This window comes from Anas platyrhynchos, chromosome 3 (genome assembly GCF_047663525.1).
Source record: "Anas platyrhynchos isolate ZD024472 breed Pekin duck chromosome 3, IASCAAS_PekinDuck_T2T, whole genome shotgun sequence".
Taxonomy (NCBI): Eukaryota; Metazoa; Chordata; class Aves; order Anseriformes; family Anatidae; genus Anas; species Anas platyrhynchos.
The window spans coordinates 110,076,084-110,102,344 of record NC_092589.1 but is presented as its reverse complement, the minus strand read 5'-3'; the positions used below and the strand labels follow the sequence as shown (position 1 = coordinate 110,102,344).

Here is a 26,261-nt window from a genome sequence, read left to right as displayed (position 1 = left end):
GCTTTGAGGAAGGTTGCTTTGAGGAAAGAAAGCTTATTCATTGTTAGTTTGAACTGATAACTGAAAATCTCAATGGACCAACAAAAATAATAATACTTAATATAAATAATATTTTATTTCTTGTGTGTGGTGAGTGGATATCTTCAGAGGAGATTCTCCCCTCCCCTTGACATTATTATTATTTTTTTGTATGTTATCTAGGTATGAAAGCAGAAAACCACAAAATCAAAACAATTAGATTCAATATATCTGCAAATGCCTTAATTTTGGTACTTAAAAAGGCTGCTTTCCTGAATCAGAGCCAAAAACTCATTGCAGAATGACTTATTGGAACACAGGTAACACGTTTTATATAACAGATTGAAAGTGAACAGTTTGCATAAAGTTCAGAGTGAAATGCCCTTGTACGAACAATTTGCATGTTTATAGAAACAAAAAGGCATTGCATAAATGAAGGATAGTATATGTAGAAATATAGTTTAAATGTATTTATAGTGAAATTATTCACTACATTTGGAGATTTGAATAGTATGTAAAATACTGCAGCATTTCTTCCTACATACATGCAAAAGACTTATAAATTAACATATACTGAATTTATAACCTGTGCAAGGTTAAAAAGTATAAATATTTTTTCTCATTAAACCTTGTTACTTACTCTTTGTCCTTACCAGCTGGTGATAAACATAACATTGTGCATTATCATGTTACTCTTTATGGGAACATAAGACAGGTCGTCTGTGATTATCAGAACTCTGCAAGCTTGGAAGGGAAGCATGTGTTTTTTAGATACAAGGAAAATACTTAAAGAAGAAAACAGGTGTATAACAGTGTGGCTATGGCAAAATGACACCCAACTGGACTTCTAACAAATGATTACGTTAATTGATTTCTGAAATATTTATTCTCTTTAAACAAAAAGGAAAAGCAAAGTATCAATTAGAGTCTTATTGCAATTTTTATTTTTTTACATTAATTAATTATTTAAAAGTTGGGGTTCTTAACAATAAACCTAGTTATGTTATTGGCCATGTCACTCTTTCTGGCCTGCTTTAAATCAGGTAGTCTGATGAGTTAACATGTTAGCATACACAAAAGTGGTTAAGACATGCTAAGTGGGGCTTTTGTTTTCCAAAATTGTATGCATCGATCTCTGTTTTGTTTTATATTGCTGCTGTCAGGAGCAAGAGTTACCAAGTCCTGTTGAGAATACATGACATCCTTGCAATCAGCACTGGTGATGGCAGAAATTCCTTTCTGAACATGCACATGTGAAGAGGTATATGCTTATTTCCTTGGCTGCTTTCATGTATGTATTTATTTATTTATTTATTTGTGACCTATGTGGAACTCCTGGGGAGGATTAGTCCTTCAAAATGCTGACAAACTAGTTGAAGGAAGTAATTTATGATTAAACCCTTCCCCTTTTTCTGCTGATGTGAAGTGAGGAATGGTTTGTTGGAGGGGAATTTGCTGCAAAATGTGAGTTGTCTTTAAAATAACTAGTATAGGGAGCTGATTGCACTGCAGACTTGTCTGACTACTTTATCGTATGGATCATCTCATAATATCTCAAATTACAACTCTTTTCTTGTTTCTTATATCTGTGGCATGGAAAGAGCTCACAGTGTTAATGGTCACATGTCTTTCCACTTGAAGACAGTGTTCTAGATACAGTGTCTTGAAGATACACGAAAATCAACAGCACTTGTGATCGAGGATGAATAAGAAAATAAACCAAAACTTTTTATTTGTGTTGTCCACTGTTTTCATTTACTATTGATGTTTATGTGCTCACAGCATATCCAGCCATATGCTATTTGGCTCAATGTTTACTTCTGTAACTTAGATACAACAATCTGTAGCCAAAGTTTGGCAAAAGTTGATAAAAAAAAAGGAATATATTCAGAATGTTTGTTTAAAACATAATACAAAATTAGTCAAATTAATGAAGAAATATGCTGTTTGAGAGTATTAAAATGTTTATATTATCCAGATGATCTTTGCTATGTAAATAGTTTGTGGACAGCCAATATTTAGTAATTCAAGCTATTCAAGCTATAGCTTTTCAAGCTATCACTGGTTGGACTGTCTGCCTGGCAGTATTCCTTTTCCTTGAGTAGATGTGTGAGTAGTACTTCCAATGAAGATTTTTGCAGTTCTGGGTTTCCCAAATACTCACATATGCATCCTTCAAATCTGATGTTTCTGAATACATTGTGCTGCAAAAATTCATGGAAATCATGGCTCAAAGATTAATTAATGAAAAAAGCAGAAATATATTTGTATTCAAAATTAATTGCACCATTTTCCCCAGAGTAACACACAAACACCCTTTGTCTGGTGATAGACAATACAGATACTTAAAAATAAATAAATATAAATAAATGAAACTATTGGATCTTATTTCCTGCTTGCAAACTGTGTGTGGGTGGCAGTTTCTTCTCATATTCCAGCCGATTCAGGTTCAAGTTGCACTTGAACATATTTTGTATCTTGCCCTTATTCTTGTGAAACTGTGGATTTATGGAAAGGGGTCTTTTGGCAGAAGGAAGTGTAGATTTTAGAGTTAGAGTTTGCTGCAGTGGTGAAGCTTAGTTTACTGTACTCACATGCTTGCTAGATGGTACTTGGTTGCTCATCTCATGTCAGTAAATCAGAAGACAGTTGTCATATTATTCTTCTTTATTTTCAGACACAGGCCAGTGAGCATCTTGCAAGTGTCAAATAAATAGAGAAGCAAAATTCATGATCATGCTGAAGGGTTTAAAGTTAAGCCTGATGTTTCAGAATTTGTTTTTGAGTCAATGTCCACACCAAAGCTGTTGTTCCAAAAAGCAGTTTGAAAAGAAGAGATAACATACATTAATGGTGATAGAATTTTCAATATAAGTTTTTACATTTATATATGTATGTTCATATGTTCACCCATGTTATATCTATCTTTCTGCTTTTTGTTAGTATTCTGTAGCTACTATTTCTGTGTAAGCTGGTTGGACTATGGGTTACATTTTGCATATGTGAATTTAATGCTTTTTCCTACTGCAAAGTTCAGGCTATAGGTTTGAACTCCATGAGCCTAACTTGGATTGGCCAGGACAGCAGGAATCATATATGGTTTGAGCTGCTCAAACCATATATGCATTTGAACTGCTCATGAGTAATAAACCATTAGATCTTTAGATAATATGCTTCTGAAGCTGTATCTGTGCCAGCAGTTCAAATGGGTGAGGGACTACTCTCTAATTATGAAACCAGCTGGAATTTATGAATGTACAGCTAAAAATGAGCAATTAAAACTTATTTTTATATCATAAAAATGTCTTATCCCATATGTTGATAAAGAAATAACAGCATTAGGTATGCAATTGTTTCAACCATTTGTGATGTCTGTAGGAAACTATTTGAAATTGGGATATATGGGTGTTGTATCATGAATATATTACCCAGAAAGTTAATCATGCTGTCTTTTCAGCCTCATGCTAAAAGCAAGCCTGGTGGCAGTTTTGTTTTGAAGTCACATCTCCAATGATCTGGCAAGGCTGTGGGACTAGGCCAATGGGATACAGGGAAGTGGAGACTTCCAAAGTTGTTGGGATAGAGGAAAACAGGGAAAGTCTTTTTAGAACATAAAATATAGAACAAGAAATGTATGCAATTATCTGAGAGACCAAATTGCCCAGCAGTTAGAATATTTGGAAGAGACTGTGCCTTGCTCTGTTAAGCAGAGGTTCTTTCCACTGCTTCGAATAGCTAAAAGAATTGGTTTAGAAAAACAGCCCTCTCCTTCTTCCCAAATTTGCTGTCTGAAGCTGTTCTGAACTCAACAGTATTTTTTGATCAACTTGTACACTAATGCTCCTTATCCAGTTATTCTGTATTTTTCCCTACTCTAGATAACTGATGCCATATATCTATCCATCTGAATACTTGTTTGAGAGCCTGTTTTGGGGTTTCCCAATTTTCTCAGAACCATGGTCCTAGGGCTCTAACAAATGAAGTCTAAAGTTCTGTGCTCAGATGGAGCTGTATATAATAACATCATCACTGAAGTCCATCTGAAACCTAGAGATTTTATTCCATTCCCTAGGAGTCTGAGTGCATTACTGCTGAGAGAGTATCTGAGAAGCAGGAGAGGAATCTCTTATTTCTAGACAGTAAGAAATAATTGAAATATGGTCCTGTCCTTATGCAGGCTGTTAAGACATGACTGAGACCAGATTTAATAACTTTTGCAAAATTTATCCTTAGCATGTTCACCCAGTGTGAGAGAGAGACCTCCTTCCTAGAAAGACATCATACACCACTGTAATTGGCAACATGTGCACTACATGCACAACCTAAAATTAAATTGACATGCCTTGGGAATTCCATCTGCTGTTGGATGAAACCTACTACAAAGTGAGCAGGGGAGCTAGGCCACTCAGAACTTCAGTCTCTCCCATAAAGCTGTGGGCAATGGTATGAAAAAGTGGGGGGTCAAGGCACAGAATTTATCACCACAATTCTGTTAACTATTCTGAAGAAAGATATAATCATCAAGATGAATAGTAATGGTAAAAAAATAGAAGTTTTCTGTGTTCCAAGTAATGATTTCTTACCATTTCTTACATCTTTTTCTGATATATCCAATGCTACTCATTGCTGAAGGAGTTTACAGGGCAAATGATTTACCAGTTGACCTGATTTAAAAAACAAATTGTTTTTAGGCCTGACAACAAAATCAAATAAAATGAATCATTAATGAGAATTAAAAGGACAGCTGGCATCTAAAGGAATGTACAAATCTGCAAGCCAACAGAATGACTTCTAAAGCAAATATGACAAAACAGAATCTGATCATGTAGATGTTTGTTAAGTGCAGAGATTACAAACCAAGAGAGTTTCATTGGCCTTAGTCATTCTTCCTTTATGGTTACAGTGACTTGTGATAGTGAGCACCATGTTGCAGGTCTAGATCTTCATGTTGCTATGCAATGTCAAAAAGAAGTCTGTATACATACAGACTGCAATATTGATTTTGAAGGGAACAGAAGTGTGCATTTGCAGTTCATCTGTCAGTAACAGACAGAAAACATTTTCTTGACTTAGAAAATACTTATATTTAGAATATTTTTAGCTGTAATAGTAATCCCCAACTATTTTTATAAAAACAAACTAATTGGAAAGTACTGTTTATCACAGCCCAGCATTCCCAGAAGGGGAATCAATTTATATAAACATGCTAAAACTGACTTATTTATGAAATGTTATGAAGAGCTGAGAAGAGAACCACAACAGATCTTTATCTTATGTTCACTGTTTTAAAAGATCAACAGTAAGATGAAGGCTGAGGCTAGTTATCACATATGTTTTAGACATGAATGCTAAGGTAATCTAAAATCCACTGCCAAAGCCACTGTGACTGCCAGCAAAATGTAAACTAATGTTCCAGGGCCCTCATTATATGCTTAATGTGACTATGCTTCCCTTTCCACATAAATCACTATGAATGCATCTGTCAGTTGCTCCTATGAAAATCACTGAATACAAACATAAATGAAATGCTGAAAACTGTAAAGAAACCATAATAAATTTTTGACGTAATCCTTATGGAAAAATGAAAACAAAAACAAAAAAAAACAAGAGAAAGAAGTTTTTAATTTAATATATGGAAATTCTCTATTAAAAACTAACATTAACATGCATAAGTACAGATTTATTTTTAACACAGCTTAATTTAGTAAATGAATATGCAGATCAGAAAAAAATAGTGAAAAGACCAAATATGTTCTGCAAGTTCTCTTTTGTCCATAAGCAACTGTTACCTTCAGAGAATTTTCTGCTGGCCTCATTTATCATAACCAAAGAGGAAAATACCCATACTGTTGAGGTCAGTGGCAAAACTGCCCAGGAGATCAGCAAAGCAGCAATTTCAACAAGTCTTATTTTCATAAGGCAGAGATTTTCTTCTGCAAGGACTACTAAATGAGAGGTTATTGTGCACAGCCATATACACATAAGAAAGACTGGGAAAGAGCAAATAAGCCTCTTTCTGTCATGACCTTTGTGTAACAGGTTGGCAAAATCCATTTACATAATTTTTTCATCTCCCTTACATCTGGAGGCTTGAAGATCCAAGAGCTATATTCAGCAGTATACTTCACAGCCTTATCTCATTTTGGAGTAGGGTTGCCTGAAGTATCACTCAGGAGCTTGTAGTCTGTCTGTGGTGGTGTACCTGATGTTGATACAGATGTTTCTTCTGAGTACCTAGCTACTGCAGAAAGACTTAGGTCATTCCAAAGTACTTGCTACATGCTGAAGATCAAAATTCATGCTCAAGTTCTAATTTTCCTAGAGTCAATGCAAAAGTGAGGCAAAGTCTTAAGCAGCAGCATTATTACTAACCTACAAAATTAGAACAGATGATATTGTTGAAATGAAGGAAAAGAAATTTCCAAAAGAGTGAAGCACATGAAAATTTTGGAAATTGTAAGATAGAGTTTATCTAACAATGCCCTAGAAAAGCGTTTTATTTATCATGTTGCCAGTAGCATTGCTCTAAGCTAAGATAATCACCATATAAACATTACTTTTTTTTGAGTGTTAGCTTTCTTCACTGAGGAATTGAGTGAGGGAGAGATAAAGGTAGACATAGCAAGGAAGAAGGGAGGAGAAAAGGCTGACAGAAAAAACAAGGAGAATGACAAAGCAAGGGAGATAGTGTTTGTGTTTAAAAGAACTTGAGGCTATGCCAAATCAGAATTTTCTTTAGGAATTTGAGAACTAAAAAACTTCATGAGCATGCACAGAGGGAAAGACAGAGACACTTTAAGTTCACTGTACTGTAGCAAGGCTGGGGAGAGAAAGCAGAGAAAAGAAATAAATGGCTATTGGCTTTTGCTGAAAAGAACAGAGGAAGGTTCATTGGATAGACTGTGAACCTCAGCAATTCTTTCAGTTAGCCTGGCTCAGGCAGATGATTATTAATAAAATCCAGTAGTAGGATTTCATACTGCTTCTATTCTTGGACCTATAAATAAATCAATAAAGCATACATAAATAAATACATAAACGTGATATTCAGCTTGTGCATTTGGCTAAGCTCTGAATTTGTAGTGTGAAGCTTCTGAAAGTTAAAATTCTTTGAAACTCAGACATATAACTGGATGAACTAAAAAGCTTACTGAGACTGTGCAAGTTCATAAGCTCTTGAACTAGCACAAACACATTTTCACTGGAATTGAGTTCAGCCCAGGTTGCTCAGCACTTTTTGTCTCAGTGTGCTGAAATCAGGTCTACAGGAGACACTTGTTGGGAAAATACAGTTGATGTGGGAGGTGATTTTTAAAAAATGTTATTTCCAGTCAGTGTAAGTCTGGATAGTTTGTGTGTGGACTATAACTGTATCAACCAAATTACAAGAAGCTATTTGTCTTTTCTTCTGTAAACTACTAGAAGTTTAATGTTTTTGTAATATAGGTCTAATATATGGCATTTGATTTGTGGGCTTCATAAGGTTGGGAACAGTCCTCCTCAGTTTCTACATGTTCCTTTAGGACAGAACTGTTTCTAGGTGTTTCTTTAGAAGATGAACTGTTGAATTAAGACATATCTTAAGGCTTCCCTCCCCATGTAAGGAAATAAAGAGATCCGGAGCCTCAGGGCCTTAATATAGAAAGTGTTGAACATGTAATTTAGAGATATCCTACAACAGTTAGGTATCCTACTGCCATTGAAAATGCTCAGTTCTTGTGAAAAAAGAATGAGATCTGGACCATCATTTCACCCCTGTCCTTATCTCCTAAAAAGGGTTTCAAGATGGGACAGTGTCATGCATTACAGTGAAAGAAACTAAATGGACTGCAGTTATTCTGCTTTAGTATAAATGTGATTTCCTGAGGCCTGATATGACTCTTCCATGTTTTAGTGGCATTATATATATATATATATATATATATATATTTTTTTTTTTTTGGTCCATTCAACTTGGAAAGGAAGAGTATATTATTCCCATTTTCTTTGCATCAGCCCTTTACACATGTATTACTGCATTCATATTGCACCAAAATAACAGAAAAAGAGCTCTTACTGTGAAACTCTACAGCCTTTTTTTTTTCTGTAGAGATATTAATCTCCATGAGATACTTTGTATCTAAGACCTGAGACACTCAGACCTGATTAACAAAATGATTAATATATATTAAAAGGAAAGATTCTTTTTTATTATCATTATTCTTTTTATGAAGTATAAAAAGTCTAATATAATTAGAAATACATACTTTTTTTTTCTATGCTGTGATAAACTTGATCTATGAAAGTGACTTTCATGCTTGCAAAATAATTCATAGGGTTAAAGGCTTCTCTAAATTGCTTCACTGGGTATCTGTTTACTCTTAGGAATACTGAAGGTTTAAAACAGTATGACTCTGTCCCTTGTTCCTGATTACTAATTCAGCAGAAGCATTATAAAAAAATATATCAAAGAAATGAAAATAAGTGGCATGACATAGTAGACCCCATTCTAGCTATGCTGTAGCTCACACTGGAAATGGAATCTCCAGTTTCATTTGTTTTGATGTACTGTATAAATATTTAAAGAATGCATGCTGCAATTTTATCCTGCTTTTGCTGAATTTCAGTGTAATATCTTGGTGGAGCTTTTAATGCTGATAGCACCTAGTGTTAAAATTGCTGGTTGAACAGACCAATGAAGGATGTGCATAAATCCATTTCTGCTCAGGAACACATCAATACAAGTTTGACTTGAAACAATGGTCCAAATCTCATTGAAATAGCAAGGAAGACATTGAGTCTTATATGCATATTATGAAGTTCTGTGTATACAAGATGAATCTTATCTAAACTTTGCCCATGAGCCTTTACTTCATTTCAGGATATTTTTTTGTGTAGAAAACATACTTTCATATGCAATTAAGTCATTATTAACTGACTAACTTCAAACAGAATAATAACTTCAGGCAAGTAACAGTGTCACAGAATCACCGAATGTTAGGGATTGGAAGGGACCTTGAAAGATCATCTAGTCCAATCCCCCTGCTGGAGCAAGAACACCTAGATCACGTCACACAGGAATGCTTCCAGGTGGTTTTTGAATGTCTCCAGAGGACACTCCACACACACCCTGGGCAGCCTGTTTCAGTGTTCTTAACAGTGTCATAAAATAAAATGTCATTAAATAACAGTGTCATTACATAGAATTTTATAATCATTTGATATAACACATGCATTTGTATATCTTATAAGCTACTTGTCAAAAAATTAGATCCTTATAAGATTAGAGAGCTGAGACACTCTATCTTACCAATTAACAGTGGTGTAGGATCAGCAGTTGAAGATTAATGCGACAGATCTCATGTTGCCTGACACATTGGATTAAAATGAGGAACTCCAGAACTAAAAGTATGAAGAGCCTACAATTTCTAACATGGGTTAACAATAGACTCACAACATCCAATAAAATATGTACCACAGAGACCTGTAATCTATCTTGGAGAATGAAAAACTGCCACCTCAAAATCTATCAAAGACTCATAGGGTAATTCTTAGCAGTGACTTGAAAACTTGGGGGAAACCACAAGATACAGTCATTTCGCTGTCAATTCAATAAACTTTTAAAATGTGTGTTTCCTGAAGAGTCTGTTCAAAGTCTGAACAGAAGACCATAAAAAGTGGGAGGATACTCCTCTGGGGTCAATCATTTAACCACTATGACTACACACTCTTAAAGAAAACAATCCAAGGCCTCTTGTCTGTCTCTGAAGCTAAGTGGCAGAGCACAGTTTCTGGCCAGACTGGCTTGTCCTAGCAAAAAGAGTGGCTGTGTCCAGGCTGATTAGTTGTCAGTGTTGTCTGGTGTGGGCTGTTTCTAAGCTGTTCTGGCACTGTAAATTATCACATCAAGAGGCTGTGCATGGGAGCATCCTAACAATTTAGTGGCAGGGACAGTCACAAGGCAGTAGTTAGTCCTGTACCTGACCCTGCTTTATCAAGAATGCACGTGAATGCATGAAGAATGTATGTGAAGTGCATGATTAAAGACTTTATCTAGCCTATATACTAATATAGTATACTACTATATAATACCATAGTATACTACTATATAATAATACTTGTAGAGGAAAGGGAAGGTGTGTGTGCAACTTGTCTCCAGATGGCTAGTAGCTCAGCTAACTTAGCTCATAAAAGGAGGTCCAAGATTAAGGAGGGAAAGAGTTGGGTAGTTATGATGAACTTCATCGCCCTGCATTGTTCACCTAGAATAGACTAATCTATTCAAATCTGTAGTCTCTAAATGTAGCCCTGTAACTGAATGTGTTGGCTTTCCATAAAAAAGTATTGGCTAATAATAAATATTAAATATGCATAATAAAGTATTGGCTTTTTTTTTTTTTTTTTTTTTTTTTTTTTTTTTGAGTAGCTCACTAAACAAAGAAAAGTATTGGTAAGTGTGGTTGAGGAATTTCTAGGTTAGGAGTCCCATGTCTTTACTTTTTTTTCCAACCTTTAGATTACTCATGAAGCTATTATCATTGAAAAGCACAGTGGCCACATATTTCCATGCTGCATCATGGCAGCTCAGTGAGAGAGGAAATAAGTGGCTATAATGAAAAATGTAGCCTAGTTTTGGAGTCTTAGGGGAAAGAAGACAGGTGGCATCAGAACTGTAGGTTTCTGAGCCCCCCCAAACCATTACATTTTTCTTCTGGGATTTTATTTTGTTTCTGAATACTTGGTTTCCATTTAAAAATTAGACGAAAGTTTTGTTGTTGTTGCTGTTGTTACCATTTTCCAAGAGAAATCCTTCCTTCTAAATGTTTTCCTTTTAATTTCAGGTAGAACATACTTTATATGATCTCCTACCTGAAACAAACAAACAAACAAAAGAAACAAACCCACAAACAAACCAACCAACCAAAAACACCTGTTCTGTGTTTAAACACATCTGTACAAAAAAATGGGGAATATACCTATCTCAACTTATTTATAGATGAACATGGCACTGAACTGGAGTTGCTAATCTGACTTCTAAGCAAAGCTGATTTTCTCCACATAACAGACCTGTATTTTCTGGATCTTGCAAAATGTACTGCTTTATGATCTGTGTCTGTCTGTCTTTAAGATTAGGCAATACTTTATAGAGAGTCCTCTTTCTGTTTCATGAGGCATAGATAATTCATAGTGCTGTGTAAATAGTGCTTGAAATTTGGCTCACGGGAGCTATGTAACTCTAACACCCTTCTGTCTTTGTTATCTCTAAACTGTAATCTACTTTGTTAAAGGAGTCTTCTGTTTTCAAAGACAGGCCTCCATTTTGTCTTTGGTGTAATAATGTCTTGCAAAGAAAGCACACAATGTTCTCTCTTTAGTGTTCACTTCCAGATTTTCTTATTTTGTAATTTCTTGCTATTTTTTTCCTTACTTCAAAACCCTGATAAGAGCACCAGGATTAACCAAGAGAAAGTTCAAAGTGGAGAAGAGAAGAAAGTTTCTGATTAGTAAGAAAAGTAAGGATCAAATAGCCAATATCATGACATATCTGCAATACACGTCCAGTTTAAAAAGAACAGTTGGAAATTTGTATACAAAGGTAAAACAGATCCATAATTATATTTGCACTAAACCATTGTCTAGAAACCTATTCACAGAAGATAGTTTATGAACCTGATCTGGGATTCTTCTGGCTGAAAGACAGTGTATAAATATAAGATCATTTTCATGTAACTTTGACCACATTATGCACTGTATGTTGGATGACTGAAGAAATTAAATACATTAGTATGATGGACCACAGAGTGTGCTGTTAAATATAAATTAATGAACAAGCATGCTAATGAACAAATGACATATTAAGCACATGATGGAGCAGAATTTGTAGTGGAAAACAAATGATTGCTTGCAGATGACCTAGGTTTGTTAATTTGAAAGCAGAATCTTAAAGTAAAGCAAATGCAAATTCATTCCTTTCCTTGTACCCAAGTCAATTAATTTTTACTTTCCACAGCACTGGGGGAGGAACCTAAGATTAGTTTTCAGAGTGTTACATGAATGAGTAAAATTAATACATTATCTCTATCTGGAGAGTGCATTTTTACATGTGAGGATAAATTACTTTTGTGTCACTTTCAAATCTTAAACAAACTCTATCAAGAGAATAAAATATCCATTAAAAAGATATTTTTAATGCTTATCAGAGGGGTTTCTGTGCCAAATACACACTATTCTGTGAAGTACAGTGGTATGCTGGTACTCCTTTGATCTCAACATCCTTCATTCTGGTCTACTGCCAAGGGTCATTCACTCACTCCACACATCAGTTGGGACAGGAAAAAAATGAATGAAACAACTCTTGAGCTGAATTCACACCTCACTTCCCCTATTTCTCTGTCTGTTTGACTCTGATGTCTTCAGGGAAGCTATTCCTCATTTATTCTGATATGCACAACACCATCTGCAGCTTCAACACAGACAGATGGCATCTTCCTTGCTTAGTTAAATAAAAAATAAATATAAATTTTAATTAAATTAACTAATTTAAATAACTTACTTAAGTTATTTAAATAATAACTAATTTGAATTAGTTAAATAAAAGATAAAGTATCCCAATTCATAGCTGGAAGTGTTATGATGACTTTTCTGAGGAAGGACACACTACAAAGTGTAATGTGGAGTTACTGAGCTAACCCTGCCTATTTCAGTATGTGATCACCTCATCATGGCCCTGTTAGTTCAGGTGCCACTGTTATTGGTTCAGGTGCAGCAATGTGCTAACATGGCTCTGCTGCTTCCAACATCCACATAGTTTTCCCTGAAAAACACTGCCATGCCTTGCTTGACTCTGCTGTGTGTGGTAGTACATGGACTTACAGAGGTGTCCTGTCTACACCATGCTTCCTCTAGATATCCATATTCACATTATATAAACCTCTTTATTGGATTTAACCTTCACACCTCTGAAAGGTGTAGGAAATATTCCTATGTTCATTCCTCTAAATGGAGACAGTGTATTGTGTCGCATCCAAAGACTTCCAAAGGACATTTTTTTTTTCCTCCACTAGAATCCTCAAGTCTTTCTCTGCAGGGCTGTTCTCAATGTCTTCCAGTCTGTACTCGTGTCTGGGACTGCCCTGACCCAGGTGCAGCATCTTGTACCTGGACTTGTTGAACCTCATTAGGTTCACATGGGCTCACTTTTCTAGCTTGTCCAGGTCCCTTTGGATGGCATCCCTTCCTACTGTTTTATTGACTGAACCACTCAGCTTGGTGCCGTCTGCAAACTTGTTGAGGGTGCACGTGATTCCATGATTCCACTATGTCATCGATAAAGATATTAAACAGCAGTGGTCCCAGGACAGACTTCTGAGGGACACCACTCATCACCACCTTCCACCCAGACATATAGCCACTGACTACACCTCTCTGGGTGTGACCTTCAAGCCAATTCCTTATCCATTAAATGGCCCTCCTTTCAAATCCATCTCTCTACAATTTGAAGATCAGGTTGTTGTGCGGGACCAAATCAAAAGCCTTACAGAAATCCAGGTAGATGACATCGCTCAGTCTTTCCATGTCAACCTATGCAGTCATTCCATCATAGAAAGCCAACAGATTGGTCAGACATGATTTGTCCTTGGTAAAGCCATGCTGGCTCTCTATTGCAAGCTCTCTACATCTATTGCAAGCTATGGCCCAGTTGGCCATCAAACTAAAGACATTTAATACTGATATAGGGACTGTCCAGTTGCCCTGAGGACAAGAAGCATAGCTCATGTCATTGAGACAAGCTGTCTTACCCACCACAATACAACAGCTGTGCTGCCCACTGGGTTACCACAAAGTGCACTGCTGGCTTGCGGGGAAATAATTGCCAAACACTGTTTTCTTTTCCAAAACTGTTTTCTTCTTCAGAAACATCTGAAGTTATATACATGAGCCTTTAGATGTCAGTTCCTTCATGCAATCAAATTATCATAAATACAATAATGCAATATCTGATATCATAAACCCTCAGAGTAATTCAAAGTAAATTTATGATGTTCCTTCAGACTAGATTATTCTTTCTGAGTGATTTTCTTCTATTTTTCCTGATTCCAACCATGTTTTTAAAGTGGTTTTAGAACTTCTTAACTGTAGCATGAGTCTGGATCTGGCCCTACATATCTTCCATTGACTTATCTTTTTTTGTACACACTATTCCTCTCTCTTTATTTCTATATATTTCACTATTTCTGTAACTTGATTTGATGAAGCTGTAATTCTGTACTTTTCCCTGAAGTATTAAAATCAAAGAAAAGATAGCAGGTCAGTAAGCGCTTTGTACACATAATTCGAGAGCCATTCTACAGACATTTCATTTTTGCACTTAAGCAACATAAACGAGCCTTAGAGTGGGATAGAATAGGATTACTTATATCCATTTTAAGGCAATGTTATACTTCAGGGATGGTGAAAGAGCCATAACTGTAAATTAAAATGAGTCCTTTTCAGTCAAAATTGCTTTGAATTGCTGCACTCATTTCATAGAGGCAATATGTTCTCTTGATACATTGCAAATTCTCCATGCCTGCAACGCCTACAACATGGCTCACAGTTGTAATCTTTGCAGAGCCAGGTATAGTGGTGAATGCCAGAAATTCTTTCACTGTTTTTTTCAAAGGATTGATATATTTCTGCACGTGTCTATGTGCGTCAGTCTTCAGTATTGAAACAGACCCTGTGGCATGCAATGCTTACATGCCTGCCTCCTACTCCTGCCTGTGAACAGTCAGAGCATCACCTCTTCTTGCAGTAACAGAGGTTGCATGGGGTTACAGTAAGGTGATAATGGTACAGCTATAGATATCACCGAGAAATGTGCTTGTTGTGTTATTCACTGCAGATAGCAGATGTGAATGGCCCATTACCTGCTTCTAGAAATGCCTTGTGTGATGGCCCTTTTTCTTTTCCCTTTTGAAAGATATCTTTCAAAAATCCTCAGTCTGTTTTGAATTTCTTTCAATATCTTTTTCATTCTCATGGAGGGTGAATAATTTGGGAATACCGTTTCATTTACATATTAATATCTGACTGGGGAAGCATTTCTAATGCAATACAACATAAGAAAGTAACACAAGACAAATGTTCAGCTTCTGCATAAAGTGGGTCTAGCTTTCCAGGGTCTTGCACCTTAAGTTGGTGATTGGGCAAGTACCAAAGAAGTGTAAGTCTCTATTGCTATGGTAAGTGAGGGATAAGAGAAACCTTACATTAATACACTCTTATACTAGCTGGTATATTAGATTGGTCTTAAAGAAAATGTAATTTCAAGCTCTTTACTTTGCCAGACAGTAAATAAGAGTGAAACACCTGAGTTTTGAACTCATATTGCACAGATGTAAATGATTATACCATGGCTATGTGAGCACAGGCAGCATGTGCTGACATTTGGGCATGAGAGGCTTGACATTTGCATGTACATTTTCTGTGGGTGCAGCCTGAAAGCAGCAGAAAATTTTAAACTTTCAATACCTGCAAGTGAGAACTTGCTGGCATAAGGATGCTCAGGAGAAGAATTGTAAATTAGTTCTTAAAATGGATTAGTTAAGGATAATTAAGAAGCTTCAGGAACCCATTCAAAAGGAAAGGATCTCAATTATATCTGTTTGCTTCCCAAACAAGCACAACTACCAAACTAGCAGACTGTGCATACATTGAAGACATTGCAAATATGAAGTAAGTTTTATTACTTTAAACCTTTTACTGAGAATGCATTTTTATACATTTTACATCACACTTGGCGTGGAGTTCAAAGAATTATCTTGTCTCAGCTGATGGGCACAGAGTGTCTTGATGTAGTGCACAGTGTATTGGAACCATGGAAAAACATTTTGTTACCAGTGGCCTGCACTCTTAATGATAATCTTAAATTTCATTAAAAAAAAAAGAAGTAGTGAAAACAAAGCAGAAGTTAAAACAAAGCCTCACTGAATGAAAACAGGAACAGACCACGTTAAAACTGATTCCTATATATGTGCTATTCCATGACACATCTAAGCAAAATGCAGTCGAACAGAACCTATTTGAAGCTCTTTATGTGTTCGGTGTTTACTGAGGTGTGTTGCTTTGCATTCACGTTTTAGAAATAAGGTGATTTTGGAAGGAGAGATGTCTCACCATATTGTGTGAGAGTCAAGTGTAATGGCAGCACACCACAGATGCCTGCCATATGTTGCACACATTTTAATACTCAGTAGCAAACCTTTTTATTATATGAGAGCAAGAAGAAGAAGGTTCACTTCATGAAAGCAGGTGAAGTAAACCCCATTGAGATGTATGTCATATGGAATGCATAATGGATGATGGTCCAGATGCATCCAAAAAAGAAACGTGCTTTGCGTGCAGCTGAGATAGGGAAGCCTGTGGTAAATTCTGCCCTTTGTCTATGAGGCTTTGGCTCTGGACAGGGATTCTTGTCATGTGTTTCTTCCAAATATGTTAGTATTTAACCCATACATATTGCCATATATGGGTGTCTACTTAAGTACTTTTGAGTTTACCATGTGTGTATTTTTTTCCTATTCATTCTCTCAGAACTACTTAGTTAAAAATTCAGTGGGCTTAATGTTTATTGGGTTTTCATTTATGCAAGAGAAAACACATTTTTTCTTTAGAATAAGTAGAGGACGTGGGAGAAAGAAAAAAATCAAACAAATGGAAATTCTCAACAAGAGAACATTGCAACCAAATTCTGCTCTCAAAAATATATTCAGCTACCAGAGCCTTTATAAGGTACATTGCATGGTTAACTACACAAACTGGATTTTCAGCCAGTGGGAGGTGTAGTCCATTTTACAATGGCCATTTCAGATGGAAGATGCTGTCCAAGATGAAGTACCTACATAAAATGTCATCCAGTTTGTTCACATCTCATTTTCCCTGGGATCTTATTCCAGTGTAATTGTTATAATGGTAGTTACAGCAGATATTAGACACAAGTCCCTCTTATAAGATGGGTTTCAATTATTAATAAGTCTGACTGAATTCAGATGACAAAGGTCTGGTAATAAAAAATGTGCTTTTACCAGAATGCTAATGTGTTAAATCAGGCTGCTTATTTAGGTGCCTAAACATGGATTTACTACCTAATGTTCATGTTTTATGTTAGATTTGCATGAGTAACATTGGAAATCTTACATTCTTGGCCTGAACAAATGAGTAGTGTTTCTTTAAGAAAAAAAAAAAAAAAAAAAAGCCCCCAAAGGAAAAAAACCCAGAGCCTTCATTAGGTTTTCTGCTAACCAACATTCCTATGTTTTATATTCAAACCAACATATTAACATGAAACAATCATTCCAGATGGAAGAAAATATAACTTTTAGGGTCAGGAAAGGGGTACATAAAATTCTGGCAAATTAGAAGGAGAAATCTACAGGGGCTAAAAACCTCTTTAATATATGCTTTAATCCCCTTGTGGATCATTGCGGTTTGGACCTGCAGACACTGAAATGAGAAAATGCTACCATAAGCTGACCAGTTTTAGTGCTGAAAGGCAATATCCACAATGTTCCTCAGGCTTCCAGGGAATGAAAGACCTTGAATGGATATGTCTATACATTCTACCAAACAGGCTGACAGAGTAGACGCCTACCCTAAATTAACATGTCTCAGACTATGGTGTGAACTTCAATAGAAAAAATACCTAGCCAAAAGTCAGTATAATTTAGAAAATACAACACTTTTTAAATATCATATTTTTAAAGCTGATTTTGTTGAGGAACAACAACAACAAAACTAAACAAAAAAAAAGAAAACAGCCAATCTAAAAAAATCACCAAAACCCAACCAACGAAATGTACAAAAAGAGCCAACTAACCAAAAACCAAAAACCAACCAACCAACCAAACGTAAAACCACCACCACCAACAAAAAACAAACATTGAACATTTCAGTTTTGGCTTCAGGAGAGAGTTTCAGGAAACTACAGCTTATGCCATGTTTTAGCTAATCTACATGAATACAGCATCTGTAACTGCTTTATGTGGTATTTAGTATTTTGACAAGAAGATTTTACTGGTTTTCTGTCATAAAACATTACCAGGTTCTTCTAGTACATACTCTAAGTTTGAGTTTTAAAAGTAGAATCAGATGCTTCTTCATTTTATGTATTTAGCCTGATAATATCAGCAAACAGGTCTCAGTTCCTTTTACTGCCCTCCCTTCCCACTCTGGGTTTTGTTGTTTCCAGCTTCAGAATTTCCAGGAGCCATATCAAGGTGCACCTAGTCAAAGAAAAAGAGGGAATGTATTTTAACTATCTTCAGCTACAACACCTGACTTTTGTTAACTTTTGCTAGCATCCACATACTAGTTATCTTCAAGGTGAGAAGTGAAACTCATTTTGCGAAAGTATTGACATGAATTTGGCCAAAAAGCAAGCAAGAGCTGAAATCTCATTAAGAAGCAGGAAAAATCAGGCATGTAACAGTAATACTGCATGAACTTTACCAGTTGTCTGTCCATTAGCAAAATGGCCGGGATTTGAGGATGATATTTGAGAGGCAGTCCATCCATTTCCTACCTTCCAAACAAAAATGTGATTTACAACTGGATGATAATGGAACTCTTACATCCAAAAAACTTACTGGAGGAAGTCCTTGCAGTCAAACTGGTTTCTACTTTCCTTCAGCTCCTTCTGTATCTCTCATGTAAACACAACATTTGCATGTGTGCTACTCATATAGTACCTAAAACCACTGATTATTTCAAGACATTGGATCAACAGAAGCTCAGCAAAGAGTGAAGCAATTCTTTCAGCCAGGAACCTGAAATATTTCTGAAATGTTTCCTAAACATTAACAGGAACCAGGAGGTATTTTGATAGACTTATAAATTTAAAGTCATTTATAACAATACTGAGTTTATTGGTTTATTACACCAGCAGGAATTACATATTGTAGTATAAAATCAAAGGCCAACATAGTTCAGATATCTTCAGCTATAATTAAGACTTCCATGTATTTTACAAGATTCAAGAGAGAGAAAATACTATAAAATCTATAGACCCTATTCATTAAAAATGCTGCTTATGTAATCAATTCATATATTTCAATGTGTTTTTTGGGCATCCTGGAATATCTGCATTAAATACATATTGGACAATCTCAGCTATATTTATTATGTTTAGGACTGTGGATCTACAAATATAGATGAGATATGGCTGCTAAAATGTAGGTCTGTTTTTATACTTATTATTATTTATTCAGTATATCACAGTAGCATGCAAACTGTATGCACATATAGCATCACTTGTAGTCATTCCCCATGTTAGCAAAAAGATCTCTCCTAGGTTTGTAGCTGAGTGTGCACAGGATTGGTGTTCTGGTCTATGCATAGTACTGGTATCCCTTCAGAGGAAGAGAGTTAAAATGGGAGTTTCTCAAACTGTGTTTGTTTGAAGATTGCTCTCAGAAGAAACATTAGAGCAGCTCCTGATCTCCTGGCTTCTGAACTCCATGTCCTCTTTAAGTTCCTCAAATCAAGACTCCAGACCTGTGCCCCTCACCTGGCTGATCTTTCTGTCAAACCTGTTTAAACCTCTAGTCCATATGTATTCCTTCATTTAGCTCTATGCATGTACTGTGACAAAATATCCCAGGATCCTATCACTCTTCTAGGCCTAGGCCATCATCCCCACCTGGCACACAGCTGCACAAAGGTTGCTCTGAGAAGAGTAGTTCTGCTTATATTTTTCAAAATGGTGCATCAGTGCCAGATGCTTCAGAGAGTCAGCTCCAGTTAATTTATATGCAATGCAGTGGCACTCACAACTTCTGATGCTGCAGGGGTACACGTCTTAGGATTTGTGAGGCACTTATCCCACCATCCTTGTAAAATATTGCACATGGAGAGGACTGGATATTAGCACTAACAAAACAGTTTAAAAGCTCCACATATAATGATCTACAAACTTCTAATACAGGTAGTTTAGCTAAGATTAATATAATTACTGCTGTTGAAGCAAATGCCTTCTGAGGTGGAAGGTTTCTATGTCACTAGTAGTTATCTGAAACTTGTCTGATGTTCTAATAATATTGTTGAATATACTCATATATTTGCTAGAAAAATATTGAAGTTGAGGACAGGTGGGGAAGTATGGTAAGAAAGCCACCTACCTCATGTGCAGGCAAGCTTAGTGATTTCCTAATTAATTACACCACTAAACGATTTCCTTGGTTTAAAATGAGAGGTGTCATGTCCACAGCTTAAAGAGCTCTGCTCAGTTGAGAGGGTGGCCTCCAGCCATGCCTGGGAAGTGCTTGTAGATTTTCTGCCTGTATCTGCAATTAATTTGTTCTAGAGGAGCATCTTAAAATAACTTGTAGGCATTCCCACAGGAACTTCAAGTTGAAAATACAAGAAGAACCAGGCAGGATCAGATTCAAAGTGATGCATTGTTCACATTTGTGATCAGCGTTTTGATGCAGAACACTGTACTGTACAGTTTTACTATGGAAATTTTCTCTAAGAATCAGCCTTAGTGCAAAACTTCTGAAGTAGGATGATGCAAAGAGAAAAAACACTACATAATTCACTACAATAGGGCATGATTTATTTATCCAAGGAGATTTCAAGTGGACATTTAGATACCGCCACTGTGGCAGATGAATTAGCATGGGAAACTGCTGCTGATTCTACTTTCCAAGAGATCTAGTATGTTACCAGAACACCATGGGCTGGAAAAAATTATAATCTACAAATGGAAAACTGAAATATACTGAAATCTAACCAGGGAGTCAGAGGAACATGTCTCCTGGAATGGCTCCTGTGTTGGCAGAAGTGACTGGGCAGTGATCCCAGAGCATATTAATCTACAGTCATGAAGCTAGCAGAGGAAGGTCATTTAGTTATTAGGAAAATAAAATAGTTTTTATAAACTGAAGTTTGGTGATCATTAAAGGATTACACTCCCACCAGTTTTGTTTGAGACAGTCCACTGGCTAAGCTAGGGCAACAAGACTGCCTACTCCAGGGCTAGGGATTGTCCCCAAGCTGGGGAAGCATGCCTTGTATCCACAGTTTGGATTTCTGTGTTTTCTGTGTTTTTTCCCAAACGAGGTAGCTATATCCACACTGCTTATTGGGCACAGTCCCCAAGCTGTACTGAGATTTATGTCTGAGAGTGGTATCTGGCAGGAACTACAGCTGTTACAGAGAGGGTGTTAACAGTTAAGGAGTACAATTGTCATTCACTGCTTTAGCCAGCTCTTTCTTCCCATTTTATTCTCTAATACAGATATAGCCTGTATATCTTACAACAGCTGTCTGCACAAAGTATCCTGTGGCTGTCTCTTTGCTTCCAGGAGCAGCCTAGGATTTAATCATTAGAGAGGAAATTTTGAATCCTAACAGGCAAAAGAAGGGACAGGACACAAGACTGAGATATTTATCACAAGATTTGAGTGATCTGTATGTTAGGTGACTAAGTTTAAATTACTTACATTGGGTTCTGTTTACTGAGTGAAATAAGAATTTATACAGGCAAGCCAGCTCAACCCAAGCTGGAGATTTGACTTAGATCAGATGAATAACCTTTTAGAGGTTCTTGTTTCTCTCCATTGACTAAGAGAAGCTGATGATGACTTATACATATAAGTTTCAGATCATAGGATAAATCAAATTAGAAGAGATCTTAGTGGGCCTCTAGTGCAGCCTCCTCAGCAGAATAAACTATGAGGTGAGATGAGGCTTCTCAAGGCTTTTTCCATTCAAGTCTTTAAAACCTTCGATGATCGAGACTGAACATCTTTAGGAAACATCTTCCAAAACCTGACTGTCCTATAAGTAAAAAGGTTTTTCCCTATACAGAATCAGAACCTCTTCTCTTTTTAAAAAGTCAGAAACTCTTCTGTTTCATTTTACATCATTTATCAGTATGACATCCTCATGCCATGTTCCACCATGAAAAATCTGCCTCCATCTTGCTGGTAATAACTTTGTAGGTTCTGTCCAGCTGTTGTTAAGTCCTCCTGAAACTATCTCTTTTCTAGGCTGAACGAAGTTAGTTTTCTCAACTTCTCACAAGGTGAGTCCTCCAATCAACCTTTGTTTGCTCTTTGCAGAACTAGTTTTTTCATTGATATATGCCTTGTACTGAGGATTGTAAAACTATATATAAAGGAGTCACCCTCACTACACATTTGAGAGCAAATACATAGGGGGCAACTGCCAGAGAAGGTTTTGGATAAGAAGAGGAGATAAAGGAATATCCTGAAGAATTACTATAAAACATGAGATTTAAGATACAGCCTTGCATGTAATGCTTCCCAACTAACCAACTTAAATAACTCCTAGATCAAATGTGTTATTGTTTAGGATTTCTCTGCTCTATATCACAGAATCACAGAATTGTAGGGGTTGGAAGGGACCTCAAAAGATCATCGGGTCCAACCCCCTTTCCAAAGTAGGCTCCTTAGAGCAGGCTGCCCAAGTAGGCATCCAGACAGGCCTTGAATATCTAAAGAGGTAACTCCACAACCTCCCTGGTTGTATGTGCTTATGTATATTGTATATGTATATATGTATATGTTCCATCTGGAACCCAGGTATCGTAAAGGAAATAGAAGTGCCTAACTGAAAGCTGTCAGTAGTGGAGGATAACCTCCACTATTTGGTCACCCCAGACTTACAGTAGAATCATCACAGCAATGATGTGACACTGTATTGGTTTCCACATGAAACTGAAGATTGCGGATGACCTTGCTAACATGCACTGTTGCCTAGAGAATTCCAAAACCATTTCCTGAAATGCTCTTCAGTGCTTTTGTTTGCTCTGCCTACATCATTCTGTACCACCAGTACAAATAGGAAGAATTACCTGACCAGGACCAGACCTGTGACATGTCTTTGGCTGGGAAGACAGAAATGAGACCTGGAAATACTTGAGCACATTTCTGTTCCGGTGTCTGAGGAAGAACAGGAAGATTCCTCCCTCCTGACATCTCAAAACCACATCCTAAGGTGGCTTCAATCAAGGAAACTTTAAGTGCTATGAGTCACTACTGGGTGCTCTAAAACAGAACTTTGTGAACTGTAGCGCCAATATCAACAACTGTCTGTGCTGGTTACTGAGGCAGGGAGCAATCCCTTACCCAGACACCCAGTTATGCACCAGCTCTCCACGGCTGACTCCCCCTGTAGCAGACCAACTGGCCTCCCAGTGCATAGCACTTGACCCTGAGGCTCCTTCAGACATTATGTACAATCTCTATGGCTTTATGTTATGGTTGTGTGTATGCTTGTTTTCTCCTAGTTCAGACAGTTTGAAACAATTTTCAGGCCATGCTGCAGTCCATCAGCAGGGTGCTTTGTGGCATCCAAATAAAAGTATGTGCTGTTGTGTGCCTCAGTGAGTGAGGCAGCTGAGTGACAACTGAGGCAACATGAGTGGCAACTATGAACACAACACTGAACATCTGGACAACTCCAGAGACTTGCTAACATCATGTCTATACAGTAAATTATCCAGTGCCAAATGGGCACTGCTACACACCCATGACATTGTTAAACTGTTGGAAAGGTCTCTAGTGGTGTTACTGGTTTGGGTCAGTACTGTACCTGCTCTAAAGGATGCCCTGAGTTTGCCAAGCTAGACTCTAAATACCAGGGTAGGGCCATCCTTGAAGAAAGGAATGCTGCTTCTCCCCTCTATCCTCTTCTCAGACTCACACATCAGACATAGAGATGAAAAAAGAGATGAAGAAGAAAAAAAAATATTGTTTTCACTCAATCTGTGTTTTCATTTGCTTTATGTTTTAGGAGCCATCAGACAAAAGGGCAAGAGTAGAAACAAAATCCATTTCAAAAGGCAGAGAAAAGAAATGAACAGCAACAACAACAATGACAAAAAAAACAAAAGGTAATTTCAAGATAAATCCTCAACTTCTAAGCTGCAGGGCCAGGCCTTGGATATTGTTAATGAACCATTAGCCCTGCCTTAATCACAACATCTCTTTCTTTTGTTCTCACACCCCACTGCTTTTTCACAGCCGGAGACACTCGGGTTTTCAGAAGTGACAGTGCTCCTCACGAGCGCAGTTCATGCTGGTTGTAATGGACACATCTGTGCTTGCAGTGTTTGTCCATCATCTACACTGTTTGCTTTTAGCAGCACGAGGAGGAGAGTGTGATGGTATATGTGCGTGTATGTGTGTGTGTGAGCTGCAGCAAGAATGCAGAGACCACTTACAACCCTGCTAAGCTGCTCTGTTTCTCAATACTGTATTTATTGCAACTCACTTTGTAGTCAGATGAATGGGGTATTTTTTTAAAGAAATTTTACTCCCAATTGTTTTTACTACAACATAAATTTGCTGAATCTTTATTAGACAGTAAGAACTCAGGCAACCCTTGCTGAGACTTGATCTTCTATTGAAATATGTACAGCTTTACCCTGAAAGTAGTCCTTTAAGCTGAGTAACAAAAGCTTACAGACAGAAGTCCCCTCTGCAGAGGCAGCACTGCCTTTCTGCTCCACCATTGCCCCCCAGATCAGTTCCCTATTGCAGTGTCAGTGCTGGCAAATGAAAAGAGTCAGCGCACTTGCATGCAATTTCCGTTAAACTATTAGCCTGGTCCTGGGCACAGTTTTGGCTGCAGCTAGTGAACAGTCTCCTGCACAATGCCTGGCAAGGTTTGGGGAACTGCCTGAACAATCTGGTCCCAATCCTGATGCGGTGGGGGGATGCAGCTGTGTGGGAGTGAGTCATGCCACGTCCTTCAGCCTGCAGCCAGAGACTGGGTCCTGGACTGCTTTATTTACTTGAAGTGACATGATCTCGGTATCCGCTTTATTTTTCCTTTCCTAGAAACATCTTAGATTACTATTTTTTTAGGCTCTGGTTATACAATGAGGATGTCATGAATGGTTATCTCTGTGGCTCCAGGTTATTTCTTATCAGTGTGAGATGGCGTTTTTACCCCACACCAACACCACTCCTTACACCAAGGAAAATGAGGGAAAACCCTTCATCAGTCAAACTGCTTGTTGTCTTTGAAACTATAGAAGAAACAGCCACACAACCCTATTTAGGGAAAGGGCTGAGAAGACCTGTTTTTTGATCTCCTTGTTCACTTAATTATAAAAAAAAAAGATTTTAATATATTATTTTTGCTTCCATATTTCTTAAATAATATTGATGTTCTCATATTTTGTCCTGAATATGCATTTAATGACCTTTTTTTTTTTTTTTCATGTTAATTCCATAAGTTATTATTTAATATGCAAGGTAATGAAACATTAGGCCTAAAGCACAGTTAGACTTCATCTGTCTTCTTGTGCATCTTCCTATCGTCATTCACTCAATCTATTAGTACACTAGCTTTGTCTTAACAATCACTCTAGAATGTTTTCAGAATGCTAGAATGGATATTGTGAAGCTAATGACTCTAAATATCAAATTAATTTTCCTATTGGCTCGATATTCTTGGTTTAGTAATATGTTAGTTTGAAATAAACAATATTTCAAACACAGTTTCTTATGTATTTACTTTTTATTTCATTGAGCCAAACAAGAATAATGTGAAGCAACAATACAAATTAATGTTAAAAGGATTCATAATTTACTTTTTCTTAGTGATGCTGATAGCTGGAAGAGCAATGGCAAATATAATTAAGGTTGCATAACACTTCCATTCTATCCTCTTTTTAATTCTCTCATAGCTTTTTTAATTGATCACTATCCATTCCCAAAGTTTATATTCATAGTTCCCATCTGAATGTGATTGTTTGGCAGAAATCTATGTTTAAAATGTTCCAACAATTCTTGAGAAAAAAAATACAAAAACTAACAAACAAACAAAAAACAAACCCAAAACAAAAACAATCCTACAAAACCATTATTTTTCCCATAAAAATAACTGAAAGACTCTGCCTTGTATGCATAGCTTCCATTAAAATAGCTTCAGGAAGAGGATGAGGAGCCAAACACAAAATGTCAATAGAAAAAATGGACTTGTAGTCACTTTTCCATATAGAAAATTTGGCACGTAATTGACATGGAAATAGCCTCTTTTGAGAGGAAGTGATTTGGTAGACATTGACTGCCTTTTGACCAAAATGTGAACCTTTGGAAACTAAGATATGTTCAGATGCAGTAGATTTCTTATGTGCAGCTATGAGCTGTCACTCAGTGAACAGATGACTTAGCAGTGCAGTGGAGAAAAACATTTGGAAATTTGTGTGGATGAACCTGAAGTCTAACCTTCACAAAGCTTGTAAGGTA

At 36.9% G+C, this 26,261-nt stretch overlaps 1 protein-coding gene across 9 annotated transcripts in view; it reads left to right on the top strand.

Moving 5' to 3' along the window:
- Positions 1-26,261, top strand: part of LOC101802235 (uncharacterized) — a 92,613-nt gene that overhangs the window by 8,487 nt on the left and 57,865 nt on the right. For 5 of the 9 annotated variants that reach the window (XM_038177247.2, XM_072036474.1, XM_072036475.1 and 2 more), the window contains 3 exons: positions 202-338; positions 1,182-1,279; positions 23,797-23,896. The exons of 1 other annotated variant lie outside the window; for it this stretch is intronic. The gene's annotated coding sequence lies outside the window, so the exon portion shown is untranslated. The remainder of the gene's footprint in view (positions 1-201; positions 339-1,181; positions 1,280-23,796; positions 23,897-26,261) is intronic. 3 more of the 9 variants (XM_038177248.2, XM_038177245.2, XM_038177244.2) reach the window with 2 other exon arrangements.